The sequence below is a fragment of the Geospiza fortis genome, unplaced genomic scaffold (assembly GCF_000277835.1).
Source record: "Geospiza fortis unplaced genomic scaffold, GeoFor_1.0 scaffold171, whole genome shotgun sequence".
Classification (NCBI taxonomy): Eukaryota; Metazoa; Chordata; class Aves; order Passeriformes; family Thraupidae; genus Geospiza; species Geospiza fortis.
The window spans coordinates 5,071,903-5,088,345 of record NW_005054313.1 but is presented as its reverse complement, the minus strand read 5'-3'; positions in this window follow the sequence as shown (position 1 = coordinate 5,088,345).

Genomic DNA, 16,443 nt, shown 5'->3' with positions numbered 1-16,443 from the left:
TGTAGTAGTTCTTCCCATTGTTTAGGTATTTATAATTTGGTTTTTTGCTTTTTTGACATTCACCACACAGTTTCTTAAATGATTTCTCCTGCAAAAATCTCAGGTAAAACCCAGATCTACCAGAAAATTGCTTCTGGAATATCTTCTGGAAATACCCAAGGTGAACCACAGCAAATGAGAGTGAGCAGCCCATGGAAGTGCTTGAAATGCCATCTCAGTTCCCCCTGCATTCAGGAGGCGAGAACTCGGATTGTTTTCCTGCTCAGAAGGATCGCAGCTAATGCAGTGTTTTCTTTCCAGATCCTTGTTGGATACCCAGGAAGGAACTGGAAATGCAGGGTATGTGTTCTGTGGGAGCTCCTTGGGTTGCAGCGGGGTGCCAGTGAAAAGCTGGGCACTGAAATTCTGTTGAGGGCCCAGGCTGTGGCTTTTTGGGCAAACCAGATGTGCAGATCACCTGGAGGTGCAGCCGTTCAGCTTTCTGCCTTGTCAGGAGAGAACTGACCTGTGGCCAGCTGTCCTCTCGACTTCAGTGTAGGTTTTATGGTCAGCCTGAAGGTGCCTTGTGGAAGTGCTCAGTTTAGTCACCGAAAAAAGCACCTTCTTAATTTAGGTGCATTGTTTCATTTCCCCTCTTCTGAGGGCCTGGGGAAAGTGCTGAGCCAGCTTGTTCTGAGTGACATCAGTGCCCAAACTGTCACCAGATCCAGTGAGAACGAGTCTGACATTGCATCTTGCACTTCTGTTCTTGCATGGAGAAATGTTGTGGGTTTTGCACTTCAGGGCCACTGCCTTTGGACTTTTGTGTGGGGGTGCATGGGCTTGCCTCCTGTGAAAATCACCCCTTTGTTCCTGAGGGAATGGTGAAAACATCAACCAGGATGGGCCTCAACTTCCCATCAGATAAATGACACTTGGAGGAACAGGACACTGAAGTACCCATTGTGTTTTTTGCTCACTAAAGGCTGTCCAGGGAGGCTTTGGAAAACCCATGGTTTTGAGATTTCCCTGCTGGTATGTCAAGCTATTTGTGTCAGAAACACCTCTGTTCCATAAACGTGTGGAGAGAAGGGAGCTGTAGCTGGGGCCTGTCCTGTTAAACAAAAATGCTATATAAACAGGAAGGGTGGAAAGGGATATTGCTAGAGAAAGAGCAGCCTCTCCCTCTTGCACTCCTGTTGTGAGGAATGCAATAGGAAATTCCTGCTCCAGGATTAACAATCATAAGAAAAAATAGTTTTAAAAGCATGTGTGTAAAACTCTTGTGAAAAGTACACATCTCATTCCAGCCACTGCTCTAGCACATAAACAGATTCTGTTTCCCTGCTTCAAAACAAAACAAAAGCCAAGAATGGGGATGTAGAACTAAAGTTCGCCTTAGGAGGGACTCGAAGGGATCTGGCCAATTCCTGATAGCGATCTGAGAAATTGCAACAGGACTGATTCCAGCCACCTATTTTTAGATTTTCTAATGGGGATGTAACATGGAGACAGCTGTATCTCAAGACAGATGGAGTGAAGCCAAGCTGTGCTGACACATCGGGCACCTTGAGAGGGCTGTGGGACCAGAGGTGAGACAGCCACGGTGCCAGGGGCTGCGACAGTGCCTGTGCCGGCACGGGCACAGCGGGGCTGGGCTGTGACAGCACGGGCACAGCCACGCTTTGCCCAGGCCACCACCTTCAGCAGCTCACCTGCAAAGGGCACTGAGCAGGACGCACAGGCTGGGTGTGCCCTGTGCCGGGTGCCCTGTGCCGTGTACCCTGTGCCATGTGCTGGGTACCCTGTGCCAGGTACCCCGTGCCATGTGCCGTGTGCTGGGTGCCATGTGCCCTGTGCCCCATGCCCTGTGCTGGGCCTGCAGCGCGCTTGGGGCGGTGTTTAGGGCAGTCCTGATGGGCTGAGGAGCAGCTGATGCTCGGAACTGCCTGGCACGGCCAGGATGCAGGAGAGGTGTCCCGTGTGCTCTGCAAATGACACCCTTGGCAGGGCTGTTCTCAGCCGCTGTATCTAACACCAGCAGTGTGCAGGGCCCGGCCTTTGCACTATGAAGGTCCTAGTCCTATATTTTGCCTATATGCTCATCAAAAAGCAATGGTCACTGCATTTGCTGCGTAAAATACTCACCCCACGACCCTGAAAAACCTCTATCTCATTTGATGAAAAGAATACAGGTTCGGGCGGGCCACTAATGTGGAACAAAAAAGCCAAAAGGCATTAAAACAAGTATTTGAGAGCCAGCAGCCGGTAAGTCCCTCCGCCGCCCAGCGAGGCCCGCAGCAGTGCGCCGCTGATGTCTTTCCAGGGATGCGGGCGGTCCCTTCCCGATGGGAACGTGCCCCATCGCGACACGCGCTGTGTCCCCGGGGAATGGTGGCCATCGCGACACGCGCTGTGTCCCCGGGGAATGCTGGCCATCGCGACACGCGCTGTGTCCCCGGGGAATGGTGGCCATCGCGACACGCGCTGTGTCCCCGGGGAATGCTGGCCATCGCGACACGCGCTGTGTCCCCGGGGAATGGTGGCCATCGCGACACGCGCTGTGTCCCCGGGGAATGCTGGCCATCGCGACACGCGCTGTGTCCCCGGGGAATGGTGGCCATCGCGACACGCGCTGTGTCCCCGGGGAATGCTGGCCATCGCGACACGCGCTGTGTCCCCGGGGAATGGTGGCCATCGCGACACGCGCTGTGTCCCCGGGGAATGCTGGCCATCGCGACACGCGCTGTGTCCCCGGGGAATGGTGGCCATCGCGACACGCGCTGTGTCCCCGGGGAATGCTGGCCATCGCGACACGCGCTGTGTCCCCGGGGAATGGTGGCCATCGCGACACGCGCTGTGTCCCCGGGGAATGCTGGCCATCGCGACACGCGCTGTGTCCCCGGGGAATGGTGGCCATCGCGACACGCGCTGTGTCCCCGGGGAATGCTGGCCATCGCGACACGCGCTGTGTCCCCGGGGAATGGTGGCCATCGCGACACGCGCTGTGTCCCCGGGGAATGCTGGCCATCGCGACACGCGCTGTGTCCCCGGGGAATGGTGGCCATCGCGACACGCGCTGTGTCCCCAGGGCCATCGCGACACGCGCTGTGTCCCCCGGCGCTGCTGGCCATCGCGACACGCGGTGGGTGCTCGCTGGGCCATTGGGGTGCCTGCGGGTGCCCGGGCATGGCTCCGTTGGGATGCAGCCTCCCGATCCCGCAGGAGTGATGCTGCTGGGCCATTGGGGAGCGAGGTTTCCCTTCCCCTCGGGTGCACAGCCTGTGGATTTTGGCGAGCAGGCTGGCACAGGTCCTGTCCCAGGTGTGAGCACAAACCTGTGCCTGTCCTTAAGCACACCTGCGGATTAAGGCACCCAGCCTGCAGACCTGCGGCTCCTGTTCTGTCAGTCCCGAGGCCGGTCAGGTCAGGGCTGGGGAGGAAGGTGTGGGCATTTTATCTGCCCCGAGAGATGCACGCTTGGAGGTACAGCTTTTAAGGCGTTGGTGCAGCTCTTGTCTGCGTTTCTGAACAAAATGTCAGCTATCCCACAAAACTGCTCGTTTCCTATTTCCAGTCCTAGTGGAATACTTTGTCAGTACAAATAAGCACTAAAAATAGAAAGGAGGGGAAGTAGCCACTGGTTTAGTTGACTTTTCCAGAGACCAAAATGAACTTGATTTTCCAGTGGTCACTGGTCCATCTGGCCGCTCAGAACAGTGTGGTGGCTGGCTGCAGAGAACACTGTCACTTGGCAAAATTGGCAAAATCCCATTGCCTTTTTGCACAAATCAAAGTGTAAAGAACAAAGTTCCGGAAGAAATTAAGAGTATAACTTGTTTACATAGACATCTGCGGAGCAGAGTTCAAACACGACCATCTGGAGTTGTATTGCTGCCACTTCTGATTATCACAATGATCTGGGAGAGCAGCTGCCAGCTTTGCTCTGTCATAGGTCAGCTCTGAGCAGTGTCCACCTGGCCTTTCCAAGAGAGTGTGTAATCAGTCCCACATCCACCGAGATGGGACTGGCTTTGGCCTCCTCTCTTAAAAGTGGAAATTTCCATATCCTGTGTTTCAGATGCTTTCTGAAACTAAAAGTAGGAGGAACAGTGCTGGCAGCTTCCATCAGAAACTTGCCTAAAAGGGCAAAAATATGTAATGACACACTGAGCATCTCAATAGGAAGTGTCCAATTGTCTCTTGAGCTAAGTGTGCAAGCACTTGTAGCTACTCCTTTCTGTTGTCTTGTGCAAAAGCTCTCCCAAAATGTTTTTGCCTGTGCCCAGGGCAGTGGGTTTAGACTTCCATGACTGGAACAGAGACTTCTGCAGCTGACAGAGGCTGAGCCGGGAGGGTAAAACTCAAAGGCTTGGTAAAGAAACCCAGTTAACTGCGAGCTAAACAACTGAGTGTCCTTTCTGTTGGTGTTGCAGGATGGCTTCTGTCGGTTCTTTGGCAGACCTGGCTCGGAGGCGGCCGAGCAGAGCAGCACCATCGGCAACGCCATCGTGGCGGCGGCGGCGGGCATCGGCATGGCGGGGCTGGCGTTCCTCCTGGTGCGGTAGGACACCGACGCATCCTGCCCAGGGAAAGTACTCTCAAAACTGACAGTTTACCAGATTTCACTTTATTTTCTATAGAACAGACCCTCTAAGAAGAAGTCTATATTTTTAAACTGGCTCAGAAAACTGCCTCACCAAATCCTTGGCTATAAACTGCTTCACTCACTACCCCGTGACGGCACAGACAGATGTGTACTAGAGCACTATTTGTGCATGTTCAGAACCCCTTGTCTCCAAACATCCTCTGGACTTTCTTTTTTGAAGGTGTGACCTAAACTTTAGCATGGTTCATGTACTGTAACTTCTGAGTGCTTGGTGTTATGCTAGGAAAACATTATGGTGGGCTTGCTACTAAACCCTGTGTTCAAGACCTCTCATTTACGTGGAGGCAAGTTTGGAACCCGCTTTCATTAATGCTGTAAAGTGGGCGAACCTTGACTGTGATCTAACGTGGTTTATGGCTTCAAACGTGGTGCACAGCACTTGTAATCAAAAGGCAACGCATTTGTTCATTTAGGGCAGTTGGTGCCTGTGATGCTAGAAGCATTAGGGCTTAATGTAACATAAGGCTGAATTCATTACACTACAAGAAGGTAAGTATTGATACAGGATGGCAATGGCTGCAGAACTGGTTCCTACTGAAAGGAAAAGAATTTAAATATTAAACCTTAATTGGTATATTGAAATCCAGTGAAGGCTGGAATTTCTCTGGATTTCCCTTACAAAGTGAGAATTTCCATATATCTTAATATATTTTTGAAGTATTTATCACTGTATAATACTTGTAGCCATGACATCTTTATTTTTGTTTAAAACTTAATGCTGGTTCTCGTCACTGTAGTGTGTATCAAGCGTCGTCTTGTTTTAGTAATGTTTCACTCTGTTTTCAAAATGCTGTGTATTTCTTTCAATGGTTGTACAAATTGCCTTATGTTTCTGGTAGCTTTTGAATAATGTTCCTGGGTTACTCACAACATGTACAATTTTACTATGGTGACTTCAAAGGTGAATAAATGTTGAGTATTTTTATTTTAAAAAACCTTTCTGATTATTAGGTCGGATGGGTCCTGCTGCTCAGACAGTGTTTTGGTGGTTACCTGGATGCATCAGTTTATATTCACTGTATTGCTGGTGCTTTGACCAAGGATTTGTGGAGCAGCAGAGCAGTTTGATACCAGTCTCCAGTGCAGTCCTGCAGTCCAAACTAGAGCTGACACAGCCTGAGTGGAAAATCCTGTCCAAAAGGTCCATCTTCAGCATCGTGATCGGAAGCAGCCTGGTGGTTTTGTAGGCCAAAGTTTACTAACATAGGTGGGTGCAATTAGGCTCCTCTGAGAGCTGCTCCTGCTTGTAGAGAGTGACAGAGCTCTTGTTTCTTCCCTGCCAAGACTTGCTGCTGCCTCTCTCACACGTGCATGCTTTTTTACTGGAACTGAAGTTCCTGGTCCGTGTTATGATGACAGCTGTGCAATGTGTTGGTGGATTTCAACCTTCCTGGATTAGTCCTCCTGAGCAGCTGTACTCTTTGAGGGTGTTAGGCTTTCCTCTTTTACAGGCTGGTCTCCTGCCCCTGTCTCCAGGGTGGGGGCTCTGATGCCTGTTCAAGCTGCACGTCCAGTGGGCAGCCGACTTCCTCTGGGGAAAGCTCAGCCTGGCAGCCAGGACAGCATCCCTGTGGCTGGCAGTGGCCACCCTGCTTCTCCTTCTGTGGCCACTGGGCCTGAGGCAGGCGTGCAGCAGCCTGCTGGACAGAGCAGCCTTGTGCTGGCTGGCCACAGATGTGGGACAGGGACAAAAAGGGGCATTCAGGGGTTGGTAAGTCCCACACAGGCAGGAAGGAGCTGCTGGTCCTCCCCCTCACGCTGCTGGCTCGGAATAAACGTCTGCTTGTTCTCCAACTTCCAGTTCTCTAACCTCCAGCTTGCCTCCTCTCAGCAAGGGGATTAGGAGCCCATGGTGCAGCGCTGTGCTGAGTTCCTCTCTCAGGTTCCTGCAGGGGTGACACCCGTGTGTGGCAGCTGAGAGCTCTGGGTACCTGCCTGCAGGCATCCAGTGCCCTAAAACTTTGTCCACAGTGGGAATGAGCTGGTGGGTCCTGGGAACTGGAAGTAGTTTATAAAATTGGGATGCTTAGAGGGATGTATGATGAAAAGCATGGGCAATGACAGGGCAAGAAAAGCTCTAAACAGAGGTCAAATGTCCCTCCTGTGCCAAACAGAACAGAATCTGTATCTTGATTTTCAGTGTAATCTGATCTGGGAGGCTCCACAAAAACAATAGCAGAGAGGATATTTATGCTGGCTTTTACAGTGTGCTCTGGAAAAGTGGAAAAACCCCCAACAAACCCAGCCTGGAAATGCCCTTTAATGGTCACATCAGCTTTTGGTGTGAACCTGACCCTTTGCAAAGTGCAGCTTGAGGAGCATCTGCCAGTCTTTCCTGGCCTGGGAGAAGCTGGGAGTGGGCTTTCTAAGAGCCAGGAAAGCTGCAGGCTGGGTCAGGAGGCTGCAGTGCAGCTCTGCAGGGGCAGCTCTGCCTGGAGCCAGGCTGCTCTGGTCCCTGCTGGCAGCCTGTGCTCAGTGCCCTGGGAGCAGGGGGCACAGCCCAGGCTGCTGGAGCCTGGCACAGATGGGGAGCTGCCCATCCTGGCCAGGGCCAAGCTCCCTGAGCTGCTCTCTGCTGACATGGGAATGTGGGATTGAAGAGGAGAACTTAAATCACTGGAGCCATACTGATTTCAGAGCAGTTCAGACTAACTTACATTTGCATGACTTCTGATTTTTAAAAAAAAACTATTTCAGTTTCAGCCTGACAGTTTGTCTCAATGAAGTAATGCATTTCTCAATTGAAAACTGCTGCTCATCTGCTTTTCTGCCTCAGAAGAGGGAAGCAAGATGCTGCTGTTCCTTCCTTTAAATGCAGAAGGGGAGTGCGTAGGTGGTGTTTGAGTGCAAGGCTGTGTCTGATCCTCAGGGCAGCTTTTGTCTCTCCAGCACTGTTGTACTTCCCGGGCCTGTGGTGGATGCAGCAGGCTCATCCTATCTGCAGATGAGCAATTGCTGCAGGTTCTGCTGGGCCCCAGCCTGCCTCTGCCTGCAGAATCCTGGCTTGCTTCAAGGCTCTGAGTGCTGCCAGGACCTGCACTTGAGGGAAGAGGAGTGAAGGTGCTGGCTGGGCTCTTCCATCACCACTTGTGAGTCCTTCCTGCTGTGCTGTGTGTGAAGCCCTGTGCAGGGCTGAGGGCAGGGGCAGGCAGTGTTCCCAGTTAGCAGTGGTGCTCAGTGGCCTGACAGGAGCTGTCAGTGTTCTCTCTGGTGCTGCACCTGCTCCCTGCCCAGTGCTGTTCTGTAACCACGGGCCAAGGTTGCAGTGCTGTTGCAGCAGCCCAGCTGCTCATTAAAGGAAAAAGCAATTTACTCATCAGCCTTAAGAGTGCTGAACTGGCCAGTGGGTTTCCTTTTGACTTGGAAAAAGTGAGGCACTGTCAGAGCTCCAAAAACGTGAGTTGCAGGCTGGTGTTCTATGGCAGGTGCTGAACTGCTTTGCTGTGGTATGCAAAAAATCTGGTCTGGCACGTCTCACTGGAGCAATTGGTGCTGGTGCTGTGTCCTTTCCTGCCCATGCACACTGCAGGGTGGTACCCAAGCCTGGGTAGGACAGGAGAGCCCTGTTACAAATGACTTAGCAATTGGACAGCCAAAAAACCCCCAGAGAATCACTGGAAAGAAAAAGGTCAAGTGGCATAGCATTTATTCACGTAATTTCACTTCTTGTGCTCATTCTGTTCAGATAATGAAAAGAAACTTCTGGGTTTCACTTCTGTTTCTCCAACTGCTTTCTGTACCAGACTCCAGCTGGGTTGTCCTTGCCAAGAGAAAATGCTGTCATAGCTGGGAAATCACTTGCTTTCAGGTTTAAAAGGCATCAGTGTAACTCCTTCTTAAATGCTGCCATTATTAGGAACACTTACATGTTATCTTCAAACTCTTAACAATTATCCTGTCACTAACTGAAGTTTTTAAATGAGAACAGAGTTAAAAATAAAAGCATAAAATCCTGATTTACTTGAAGTCAAATGCAGGAAGTCTAAAAATCAACTCTCTGCTGGACTGACGAGATCATTTTGTTGGATTTTTTCTCTGCCTGGGCTTGGTCTATTTGTTTAATTCAAATGAGAGGTGAAGAGAGGACCTGGCTTTCTTTGTCAAAGTCTCTTTGCAAGCAAGCTGTGTCTTTCTGCCCAGCCTGTGGTAAGTTAAGTTTCTAGCACTACAGCCTGGCACTGATACTTGCCCCTTGGCAATCTCATGGTTTCTGGATGCTCACCCAAGCTGGTGTGTGTTGCACATTTCTTAGTTAAGAATTAAACCTGTTAAAATGAGTGCTTAAATTCAGTTGGAGCCATGCTGGCCATGGGGGTGAGTGAAACTGGTGGTCTGTGGTGAGAGGCTGCAGTGCAGGGCATTGGGAAGCCTGTGTGCAGAGAGCCACTGCAGAAACTTGGTGCTTTCTGGATTTAATCCCTTTAATGATCCTGACCTGTGACTACAGTTCACTTGAGGAAGTTCTTGTGTTTGACCCAACCTGCTCTTTTGTTTGTTTGAGCAGCTCAGCACATGGTGAGTAACAGCAGGAACCCCACACCCTGCTTACAGCATCTGTTGCTGTCTTTTTGTGTTATCAAATGTGGCTGATACCCTTGAGAGGCTGTGTGGGGAAGGGTGGCCTGCTTCATTCTGAGCACAGGGGAGGTTTCTGTGCTGCTTTGCACCTTGGGGGGGCTGGACATGGCAGCTGGAGCTCTGCTCTGCAGCCTGACACCAAAGCCAGGAGTTCTGGCTGGCACTTTCAATTTGCAATGCATAATAGCAAAAGGGCAAAGCCACTTGACTTCATCAAAGGCTGGGGAGAGAGCACTGTTTGTGCTGTGCTACCTAATAGCTGGTTGGCTTCTTCCTTGGAGCTGTTGTTGTCTTCAGGAGAATCCCAGGCTGTTGTAATTCATTTTGAAACATTAATTATGAAGCTTTATGAGGAGCTCATTGGGAACTCCCTAAAACACAGGCAGAGCCGTGTGGCTCAGTGAGGAGCTGGTGCAGGGCACACAGTGGAAACTCCTCTCTCTGGGAGCTCATCACCCAGCCTGCTGGCACACAGGCTGACCCTGCTGCTCCTCTGGATGGACACGGCTGCTTTGTGCCCCCACCAGGGGCTTTCCCCCTGTCCTTAGGCAGAGGATGTGCTCCCCGCTCTGCCTGCTGGGGTGCACCCAGCGCTGTGCTGCCCTGGCTGGGCATGGCTGCCTCTTGGTGCCGGGCACAGGCCCATGAGGGAGTGGCCATAGGGTGCTGTGCTGGGTGCGTGGTGGTGGGGTGACTGATGGATGATTCTGATGCGTGAGCAAGAACAAATTCCACCAGCTGTGTGTGAAATAGCCTTGTGAAACGTGCTGGCGTGATCAGTGGCAGCTGGGAGCTGATGGTGCTTGACAGGCAAGGCAAATGCTTGTTTCCTGAGATCCAGCAGAGATTTAAATGTGGAGCCTAATTATACTGGGAGCCTACACGTGATGAGGCTCCCTGAGCATTTCATACCCAGGCTGGATTGGTGGTGGTTCCGAGGAGGGGCTGGATTCTGCCTGGGCTGTGCTGGATCCTCACACAGCCCGTGCAAGGGAGCACCACTGGGTGTGACAGAAAAGCCCCTGAGCTTTCTGGCTCTGAATAGTCTGCAAAATGTGCATGGTTTGAATATTTTCCCTTTTTTTTTTTCTTTTTTTTCTTTTTTTTTTCTTCCCCAGACACCTACATGCCCTGAAGGACAGAGACCTGCAGTGCCTGACTGGCAGTCCCAGCCTGGGCACAGCACAGGTCACTCAGGGCTGTGGCATGAAGAACCTGCCATCCTTAAGTGTTCTCACTGCCAGTCCTGTAGGCAGCTCCTCTCCTTCTCCTCATCTAGAAAAGGAAAAATAATTACTCATAAACTCTTTGGAAAAAAAGCACAAAACAGGACAAACCTTGCCTGTGTCTGTTTTTAAATAAGAGAAAAATCATCTGGTGTCTGTGTATTGTCCTTGGTGATGTTCAGAGCAGAACACCTGCCACTCTGAAACCCTTCCAGGTTTCCTGGCTGCTTTTTCCAAGCAAAGTCCTGCTCCATGGGAGGAAAAGGTTACGTGTGGGAGTGAGCAGGGCAGAAGATTATGTGAAACAGAAACCCCGGCGCTGTTTGTTCTGCCATCTGCTCCATCCAGGCTGGGGGTGGTTTCCCAGAGTGCCCCTGCTCCCCTTCCTGCAGGGCTGGCAGGGGCTGTGAGCAGTGAGAGGCACATCCCTGCTCTCCTGGGAGCTGTCCCCTGGCAGGGTGCACCTGGGAGCTGTGGCAGCGCTGGTGGCCACGCTGGGGCTGCCACTGAGCCTGCTCCTGCAGCAGGGCAGGAAAGCCTGGACTTCAGTGCCTTGGGCACAGGCTCAGGGGTGCCAGGGCTGGCTCTCTGTGCCATCCCTGCAGGGAGCCCTGGGGCAGCTTCCCTGGCACTGTGCATGGTTCCATCATTGCAGCAGTGGTGCAGGGCAATCCTGCCCACCTGAGCTGCTGCACCATCCCCATGGAGCAGCAGCAGGGCAGGCTGAGCCCTGCTCAGCTCTGTGCCACACACACACCGTCCTGCCAGGGGTGAGATGTGCTGAAGTGTGGGAGGATGGAGGTGGCAGGTTTGTCCCTGCTTCAGGGACAGCTGGTGAAAGATGAAATCATCTTGCCTCTTACCCCTAGAGCCCTTTTCTGCTCTGCCTCCTCCCCCAACCCCCTTTTCCTGCTCTCCCCTGGTCCCCAGGCTGGCAGTGCCCGGGGCTGGGGTTGTGCATTCCCTGTTCCACATCCCCCTCTGCCCCCTGCCCACCCTCCCCACAGTGTGCTCACTTGGGAATGTGACCTTGCTCTCCAGATTATTTACAGACAAAATATTGCTGCAGGCCTGGGGAAGGGTTTTCTGTGTTGTTTTTGCTTTTTTTTTTTTCTTAAAGTGACTGGATTCCACAAAAAGTGAATTATTCCAAGGGCGTGGGGGCCTGGTGGGAATGCTTTGCTCTGTTTGGGAACAGGCTGCCTGCAGCCATCTTCCCTGGCCAGCACAAGGATGCTAGAGGTCTTGGTTTCCCCAGCTATACAGAACAATCTGTCTCTGGTTTTCTTGGAAAATCCCACCCCTTCTGGGGGCAGGCTGCCAGGAGGGGGCAGGAGCACTGCAGGGCTGTGGCACACATGGAACCAGGACCTGGGCTGCCTCCAAGGTGTGTGTGAGCAGTCAGGGTTAGTGCACAGCCAGGGCTGCTTTAGGTGGCTCCCCTCCCCACAGCCCTGGAGCTCTCCACTTCCCCTCCCTTGGCAGCTCCTGGGCTCCTGCTGCACTTGCAGCACTCGCTGGGTTTGCTGAGGAGCTCAGACGGCGCTGTCACATCCGATCGGAAGCTGCGGTGGGCTGATTTCTCCTTTTCTTTTTGCTTTTACTGGCAGCACCAGCAGCTGCCCTTTTCCCACTGCTGACAGCTCTTGTGTCTAGCTGAACTCCTGAAGGGCTCACGGAGGTGGTTTCCCATTGAGCAGAGCCCTCCTGCCTCTGACCTTGCCCAGCCCTGGCCGTGTCCCCTTGTGTGGCTGCCGGAGGCGCAGGGCTGTGCCCTGCACACAGCGGGGAGCTGTGTGTTCCAGCAGCACTGCCTCTTTGGGATGGGCTGGCCTGGGCTCCCTGGCTGGCACAGCTTTCCTTACAAGGTCAGCATGAGCCTTGAGGTGCCCAGAGCCTGGGAGTTGTCCTGAGTAAGGCTGTGTGCTCAGCTTGTATCTGGGAGTGAGCACTGTCAGCTGAGCTGAGCTCCATCACAGACAGTGAGTGCCTGTTTTGCTGTGGGAAGGGTTCTGGTGCCAAATCCCTTGGTCTGGCCTGGCCTGGCTTGGTCTCTCCGGAAAAGGAGCTGGGGCTGCTGAAGGTCTGGCAGGAGCACACTCTCCTCCCCTCTGAAGCGGGGGCTGCTGCTGGGAAGTTGCTCAGCAAGCCTGGCCACAGGGGCTGACCATGGAGCAGCACTCCCAAAGCCATTCCCTGCCTGCCAGTCCTCTGGAGAGCCTCCACCTTTCCCAGCTTGTGGAGGTGATGGTCTCATCCCAGCCCTTGCAGAGTGCTGACAAGCGTCCCGGCTGGCGAGCAGCGCTGCTGGCAGCCTGAGGGGCACTGCCCACCCGCGGGAGCGCTCGGCTCAAGGGGCAGCGCATAGGGAGAGCCCCCACGTTATAGTGGAGAGCCGTCTGCTTTGGACAGGCTTGTTAATTCAACAAGAACCAGAAGCGTCCCTTAATCTGCAGCGAAGCCCTGGTTTATTGTAATCCAAGGGGGTGCAACAAAACAGGGCGCCGAGGGGCGCTGGCAGGGGGGTTTTAAAGGGGTACAGAGCGTAGGGGAAGCACCCGTCCTCGGACAAATCAAATTACAGGTACATGTGAACGACATAAGGGAAAACCAACAGAAACTAAGGGAGGGAAGGAACCGAGCCTCTGAACCAATCACTTCCAGCCCTAAGGAGAAGGTTCCAGAGAGAAATGCGGGGTTAGAAAGTGATTGACAGGGCACTGGGGGGAGAAAACCAATTAAGTGTCATGGGAAGCGGGGAGGGGTGCAGGGAGAACCAAAGGGAACCAATTAATTGTCACAGTAACCGCACGTGTGAGAGGTACTGACCCTTGGAAAACGTGGGAAGGAGAACTTGGGCAGAACCATTAACAGAACATGAAAAAGGGGAATTGGAACAAACCATTGAACCCTGAACACACCACAACGGTGTTGGGTGCAGGAAGGATGCTGGGCAGTGAGAGGATGCTGGGGGGATGGAGATGGTGCCCCTCTCAGGCAGGACCTCGATCGGCCAAGTGTGTTCAGCTGTGGTGGTTTGGAAGCACAATTAGCAGCAGCCTCACCTGGCTGGTGGAGTCATGGCAAGTGCTCTGGTCCTTGTGCTGGTTTGGGGATTGCTGAGCTATGGAGTGCTCTGGGCAAGTCATAAATAGCATACTGCTTATAAACAAGGGTGAAAATCAACAGATTTTGTTCAGCAGAATTGTGAAGTTTCCCTTGTTGAGAAGCCATAGGGAAGGCTGGGACAGGGATACAATGGTTTGTTATTTTAGTCAAATCCTTTTCTTGGCTGGAGCCAGCGCATTCAGCAGCGTGGCAGAAACTCACCAGGTGAGAGGCAAGAGTACCTGCTGAGCTGAAGTGCAGAGGCAGCAGATAAAGGGCATCAGGGGCTGTGCCTGCAGGGACTGCTCCTTATCAGCACACCTGCTGACTGCATTGCAAAAGCAGCCCCTGGTCACCTGTGCCTTTGGGTAGCTGGGGGTTTTTCAGGGATGTTGCTGTTACCCTTTTTAACCACCTGGCAAAGCAGGAGGGAAGGGAGCACTCGTCTCAGGCTGCCATAAGAGTGGGACCCAATGCACTTTCCTCCAGATCTGCTCTGTGTGTATCCAGGTATGGATAATGCTGCTCCTCACTAACAGGCTCTCTGGCACTTTGCTTCCAGCCCAGAATTAATGGCTCAGCTGGCCTGAAGAAGCAGTGGTGACCAGCCCCATGCCATGCAGGGGTGCAGAGCAGCCCAAGTGGGTTCCACCTGAGGAAGGGGCACAGTGAGGTTGCTGCTGAGCAGCTCTCCTTAGTGTCAGGTTAGCAGTGTCCCAGGGTCAGAGTCAGCCTGGGGATTTCAGTGTTCAGAGTCAGCCTGGGGGTTTCATGGGCGCTTGTGCCCCCTTAAATAGGAAATTCAGCATCCTGAGCTAAGCATCTTCTCCAGCTGGGTGTCCCAAATGGTTAACAACCTCAGCAGCAATGGATGGCTGGTGAGGAGATTGATTGCCTCCTGCAAGGTACATAAAGTCTCGCTCTTCTGCAGAAACACAACACTTGTTCAACCAGGTAAATAACTGGTTTAAAATCCCCTCTTGCAGCAGCTGACCCTACACATGTTTATCCAAGTGACTGGAGCTGTGCCAGTCCCTCTGGTAAGTGACCTTTCCCGAATTTTTCTTTTCAAGTTGACATTTAAGAAGGGGGGGGGAAAGTCACAGCAACAAATGGTGTTTTAACAGTGATAAAGCTTTACCCGTCAACAAAGCCAGGAAAGCCGCGCTGGAGCCTGTGCTGAGGGCTCTGCCACCCCGGCCAGAGTCCATATGGACAGCCCTGGCTCCTGCTCCCTGCCCTGCTGGGTCTGCAGGGAGCAGCATCTGCAGAGGGCTGCTCCTGCTGCCTGGGCTGGGCTGGAGGGCTCTGCAGCTCCTGGGAAAGGCTCCTGGCTGCAATTCAGTCTAAGGCAGCTGCTGGCAGCTGGAGGCACTCAAAGTATTAGTTCATTACTGCAATTCAAATGAGGAAGAGCCTTAAATCTCTGAGAAGAATGTGGGTTTGGCAGGCAGTGGAGTGCTTAGCTTATTGGGAAAACACCTTGGACAGTTTTGGTAAATGTTCTACTGTGTGTTCAGGCAAGTAAAATTTACCCCTGGTTTTCATGTTCTTTGGTTCCCAGCTTCAGCACTGCCATGACTTACCCCTTGCTCCTGACAGTGCTCTCACACGGAGGTGTTTTAGCTCTGAAGCTTTGGAGGAGGTTTACCTCTCAGCCCAGATGCCCAGTACATGAGCTCCTCTTCCAGGCTGGAAGTCCCAAGGGCTTCACAGAAGGCTGCTGAGCACATTTGGGTTCCCCAAATCCTGCCCTCCCCACATCCTGGCAGATGCCATACCTCCCTGTGCCGCCTGTCAGCCCCTGCCATCTCCCCTGGGCTCTGCAGGATCTCTCACATGCTCCTGCCTTCTCCACCTGCAAAGCACCCCCAGCCCCCCTGGCCTGCCCCTGCAGCCCTTCCCCAGGCTTTTGGCTTAGTTTTAGATGGTGAGAGGACTGAGAGCAGCAGCTGCTGTTGGTGTCTCCCTGCACTCCTCCCTTGCAGCTCTGCTCCACAGTGCTGCTAGCGATGGGCCAGCCTGGGGCCATGCCTGCTCGGTGCTGTGCTGAGAACAGAAATTGAAACAAGGCCTTCCCAGCTGGTTGTGCTTCCTGCAGCATGAGGGACAGGCAATCTTGGGTGGTTTCCTGGCATTTCTTGCAGATGTCTGTTAGGGGTGTCCATGTGCCACAGCTGTCCCCACTCCCTGCTGTCCCCAGGAGGGCTCTAGCCATGAACATTAACGTGAGACAGATGAGCTTTGCTGGGCTGTCACTGAGTGTTGCTCATATGAGGCTCTGTGGCTGCTTGCCAGTGATGGCAACTTTGGGACTTGATGCACTAAGATATCTTTACTCTGCCATGGCAAGAATGGCTCCCTTTGCTCCTGCTCTCAGCAGCCCTGGTGCTGGCTCCCTTTGCTCCTGCTCTCAGCAGCCCTGGTGCTGGCTCCCTTTGCTCCTGCTCTCAGCAGCCCTGGTGCTGGCTCCCTTTGCTCCTGCTCTCAGCAGCCCTGGTGCTGGCTCCCTTTGCTCCTGCTCTCAGCCATCCCTGGTGCTGGCTCCCTTTGCTCCTGCTCTCAGCCATCCCTGGTGCTGGCTCCCTTTGCTCCTGCTCTCAGCCATCCCTGGTGCTGGCTCCCTTTGCTCCTGCTCTCAGCAGCCCTGGTGCTGGCTCACTGCTCCTGCTCTCAGCCATCCCTGGTGCTGGCTCCCTTTGCTCCTGCTCTCAGCAGCCCTGGTGCTGGCTCCCTCTGCTCCTGCTCTCAGCAGCCCTGGTGCTGGCTCCCTGCAGGGTCACTACGTGATCCCTGGAGCAGGACAGCCTGGATCCGGAGCCTTCCTTCCTCTGAGATAACGTCAGTCCTGGAAGCAGGCAGCTATTTTGGTCCCAGGAATGC